Genomic DNA, 5,627 nt, shown 5'->3' on the forward strand with positions numbered 1-5,627 from the left:
AACAAAATTCATTTCATCATCAAGAGAGTAGCCTCTTCACTATCCTTTTGAGGTGCCTTAATATAATACATTTAGAGTTCATAACGTTGTATTTTTGTTGTAATTTTCATTCACTAGGAGCCAGTGAAAAGATGGAGCTGGACGGGACCGGAGCACATAAAAAAGACGAAGACCCTTACGCTTACCAGCAGGAGAGATCGGGTGAGTTATTGCCCTGCTCTATATATAATAATATAATTAACAGTGAGGTGGTCATTACTGAGAAATACGCTAACAGGGTGATGCAGGACTTGAATAAACACACTTGAGTGAATCAAAGATTCTCTGCCTGGTGGACATATTTTATTTCCTGGCCAAAAAGTGGATTTTAGATAAAATGTGGAGGTCTGAGAGGCTTCCCACCATAGACAATAGGCTTTCAGCATCATAAAACTGCCTTTGTTTAAGCGAATATCAAAATCATACTTATGTTTACTCAAGTGTAGTGATCATACTTACAATGGTTCCCAAACTGGGGGTTCCCAAATGATTTGGGGGGTCCCCAGAGTGCAACATTGTTTTCTCACTCGACAGTAAACAAACCAACATACAGTAAAATTGTATACAGGGTACCTGCACATTTATAAAGTTACAATTTAAGGACTTTTAAGACCTTTTAATACCTCGATAGCCAATCTACAAGCTCACAACGGCTCGCATCGTGAGACGTTTTGAGCTTGTAGATCAGCTATTTTCACAGTCTTTATCTGTGAACCGAGTCAAATAAATGTATGGAGTATATCCCAAAGTAAAGCGTAAGGAGAGCTAGGTGCCTAGACCCTAGAGCAGTGGTTCTCAACCTGTGGGTCTGGACTCCCAGGGGGGTCCCCAGATGATTAGCTTAATGTGCAACATTGTTTTCTCACTCAACAGTAAACACACCAACATACAGTGTATACAGGGTATCTGCACATTTATAAAGTTACAATTTAAGGAATTTAAGACCTTTTAATACCAAATTGGCCAAGTATTATGTAAGAAAGAGGCAAACATTGTGAAATTAGCCGATCTACAAGCTCACGCCTTGCAGTTGTGAGGCGTTGTGAGCTTGTAGTTCGGATATTTTCACAATAATTATCTGTGGAACCGAGTCAAATTAAATGTAATGCCTACAATTCCAAGTGCTTGTCAGGGTCAGCCAGTTCAAAAATGATTATTTTGGGGGATCAGGGCCTGAAAAGTACAGTTAGACTGACACCACTGTATTAATGTCCCTACAGACCACCGTCCGTTAAATCTATAGAGGCCTCGGAGAGAGATGGCAGGTCCAGCCAGAGGACAGGTATGTTCCCAGTACCCCCCCCCCCTCTGAAATGCCTCTGTTTGTGAAATAACATAACACTTTTGTATCATGTTATGCTGAAAATATCAGTGCCCATACCCTAGGTGGGGTTGGCGAAAGAGCCTCTCTGTGTGGAGTTTGCATGTTCTCCCCGTGTCTCCTAGGGTAGATACCCTCACAAAAACATGCAGTAATCCTGGTCACTATACTGTCTCCCCCTGGCCAGCCGGGGCGCCTGATGGAGGGGAAAGAAACTGGTTGGAATAACGTGTTCCTTCCACGCGCTACGTCCAACCAGGGAAACTCTCCCCTGTCAGGTGATAAGAAGGTCAGTTGGCTCTCATGCATTGAAGGAGGCATGAGCTCGGCCCTGGCCTCCCTAGGTTGGCAGAGGGAAGGTAGTGCCCAGGATTACATAGACAATTGGCACTGGGTGTAAAAAATGGGGTTACAAAATCGTGGGATAAAAATTTTAGGAAAAAAGAAAAATTATGCTGAATGAGGGGTATCTTAAAAGTGTGATTTTCCACAGCTTCCGTACTGCTCACAATGAGGTGGTGACCCAGGCTGTGATGCAGGCTATTCACGACTCAGAGCCCCAGTGGACCACCAGCCTAGTCAGAAGTAAGTCTGATATCACGTTAATTTGGGGACTTATGTCCTTAAATTGCTTGTAATTTTAACAATTGATGACCTGCTGCTTACCTGTGATCGTGAGGTATTTTCTATGTATGAGTTACCTTGCTTACTGCAAGTCGCTCTGGATAAAAAGCGTCTGCTAAATACCTACATTGTAGATTAGTGTTGATATGACACTGTTAAAGATAACAGATGGCACACTGACCATCTAATATTGCAAAATGTTATATTGTTGTTTTTGTTAAAAAGGTTAGTTTTCTATTCAAATGGTAATTTCTATAGTGTTTGCTAAATAACAGGGGTCTCTTCTTGCTCTCAAATAAACAGAAAATAAATGTTCATCAGGAGAGTACCCCCATTTTGTCTGCTCATTTCTTTGAGTGATCACTATCCTTTTGAGATGCCTTACTATAATACATTTAGAGTTCATAACTTGGTATTTGTGTTGTAATTTTCATTCACTAGGAGCCTGCAACAGGGCTTATGAGAACATCAAAGCCGCTCAGAAGATGGAACTGGATAAAGACCCTTACCAGCAGGAGAGATCGGTGAGTTATTGCCCTGCTCTATTACTGTTGCATTTTATTGATCACGTGAATTATCAATTACCTTTTTTATGTAAGGGATATAACAGTGAGGTGGTAATTACTGAGAAATACACTGGAGGAGACAAAGCAGAGGGTCATACAGTCCAAATGTTTATAGCTTGGGTTGTGTAGCTGCCATAATATAGCTCTGGTCCAGAGCTATATTAGTAGTAAAAAATAAACAATATACTAGTTTCACTACTCGCCAAAACAAAAACATGGGTTTCTGATCTTAAGCCTATTCTACAGATCTGTCATAGCATTTTTTTTATTGTCCAGTCCAGATCGGTGGCACACTTGAGTGAATCAAAGCTTTTCTGTCAGGATGTTTTATTTCCTGGCCAAAAAGTGAATTTTACACAAAAGGTGGGGTTATAAAAGGCTTCCCACCATAGACAATAGGCTTTCAGCATCATAAAACTGCCTTGTTTCAGTGAATATCAAAATCATACTTAGGTGTTCTCAAGTGTAGTGATCCTACTCTCAATGGTTCCCAAACTGGGGGTCGGGGACCCAAATGATTTTGGGGGGTACCCTGATAATTACTTTAGTGCAACATTGTTTTCTCATTCGACAGTAAACAAACCAACATACTGTTTAATGCAGGGGTCTTCAACGTTTTCAGGCCAAGCTGAGAGAGAGTTGAAGCAGGGACCCCCTCTATATTGTATAAAATTGTGTTTCAGATAAACTTTTGCTGACCTTTTTTCCCCCTACACCTATAGCCTCTTTGCCAAAAATAGCCGATCTACAAGCTCACAACGCCTCGCAGCGCGAGGCGTTGTGAGCTTGTAGATCGGCTATTTTTGGCTAAAGTTCTCCTCAGAAAAGGGATGCTAGGGTTCAAGTGGTTAATGTAAAAAAAAATAATCATATCAAACAAAGATTTGGCGGACCCCCTGTAGTAACTCTGAGGACGTCCTCAAGTTGTGAGTTTGTAGATCAGCTATTTTCACAACATTTATCTGTGGAACCGTGTCAACTAAATGTAATGCCTCAAATGTAATGCCTCAACGCACTTGGAACTAAAATTCCAAGTGCTGGTCAGGGTGGGGGGTCCCCAGTTCAAATATTGTGAAGGGGGGTCACAGCCTGAAAAGCTTGGGAGCCCTTGTCATAATGTACACCTGTTCATTTTACAGTCCATGGAAAATGCACTGTTCCTGGTCCAGAGCTAGCCATAATATAACCCTCATACTGTATTTACTCATTTAGTTTTGTTGATCGCTTTAAAAGTCTAACCTCCTCTTCTCATCTGTTACACAGCTTTTCAAGAAACGGGTCAAGATTGGGCAGAAGGGAGGAGAGAGAGAGAGGACTTGGACTACCTCAGTGGTGCGGACGCGAACTTTATCAGTGATGAAGACAAGACTGCCTTTAAAATAACTTCACCAAAGTGGCGCGCCGGACGGCTGTCCAAAATAATGGCTTCATGTCAAACTGCCCTGGATGAAAAGTGTGTGGAGCCGAAGTCCAACCGTGTTCGCACAAACTACGAACTCTTCACCAGACAAACCCCCCTGCTGCAGAGAGCAAGCGTCACTATCTGCAGGAGAGTGAGAAGGAAGAAGGCGACACTGGAGTGTAAAGCCTTTTAGTGATACACTAATCCACGGAGCGCTGCCCTGTAGGTAGCGCGCCATTGCTGCGGTGTCAGACTCAGTCAGCTGCTGTTGCGGTTCTGTCCGTCTGTTGACGTTACTCTTTACCTGCTTGGTTTAATTACTAAATAACTATACATCTTTGTAAAGTTAGTGTTAGTAAAAGTTAGTAAAAGTTAGTAAAAAGCAGGTAAAAGACTCAAGAGTAACGTCAGTGACTGCAGCTGACTGACACCGAGTCTGACACCGCAGCAATGGCTGCGCCACCTACAGGGCAGCGCTCTGTGGATTTGTGTATAGGCTACTGGACTCCTAAGCTTTTGAGTATAAATGGTTCCAGTTCAGTTTACCTAGCTTTGTTTGATTGGCTTAGCGTCAGATTTGGACTGGAAACACGTGAAGGTGTCATTTATGTTTCTGGTTCAAATCTGATGCTGAGCCAATCAAACAAAGCTATGGGGAACTGAACTGGAACAGGAAACATTTATGCTCCCTTTCAAAAGCTTCGAGGTACAGTTGTGCACAGTTAACGGTGGTGTGTGTGGATGTTTGTTTTTTATTTTATTTTAATCTGTTTTTAGGAATACAGTTGTGCACAGTTAACGGTGGTGTGTGTGTGGATGTTTATTTTATTTTAATATGTTTTTAGCATCACTCACACCCCCTGTTCCGTTTGAAAGTCAGTTCAGTAAGTTCAGTTCTCCAGAGACTTCTGCCCAATCTTGACCCGTTGTTCCTACCTCGCTTGTTCCTACCGTGTGTGGAGATATAGTTGGAGTTTGGAGGTGTGTGTGTGTGTGGAGAGAGAGTTTGGAGTTGTGTGTGTGGAGAAGAGTTTGGAGGTGTGTGTGTGTGTGTGTGTTTTGGAGGTCTTGGCCCCTCTGTTCAAAAAATAAATATTGGTCATTTGCACTAAGTGATTTTTTGTTTTGTCATTTTTAGCTTAGTATTATTTATCTTCAAAGTAGATCGGCCATGGTTACAGGTCGTATCAATACAGTATCCTGACATAATATGCAAGTGGTGTTAGGACTTCAAATATGGTTACAGGTCGTATGAATACAGTATCCTGACATAATATGCGAGTGGTGTTTGGACTTCAAATATGGTTACAGGTCGTATCAATACAATATCCTGACATAAAATGCAAGTGGTGTTTGGACTTCAAATATGGTTACAGGTCGTATCAATACAATGGCCTGACATAAAATGCAAGTGGTGTTTGGACTTCAAATATGGTTACAGGTCGTATCAATACAATAGCCTGACATAAAATGCAAGTGGTGTTTGGACTTCAAATATGGTTGCAGGTCGTATCAATACAATATCCTGACATAAGCTGCAACTGGTGTTTGGACTTCAAATATGGATAGTGGTCATATCTTGACATTGGATATGTGTAACGAATCATCTACACATATGACAGCTGTCCATTTCTGATGAGATATTTTAGACACTGATTAGAATTATTTCCCGAAT

The sequence above is a fragment of the Gymnoscopelus braueri genome (genome assembly GCF_963280865.1).
Source record: "Gymnoscopelus braueri genome assembly, chromosome: 2".
Taxonomy (NCBI): Eukaryota; Metazoa; Chordata; class Actinopteri; order Myctophiformes; family Myctophidae; genus Gymnoscopelus; species Gymnoscopelus braueri.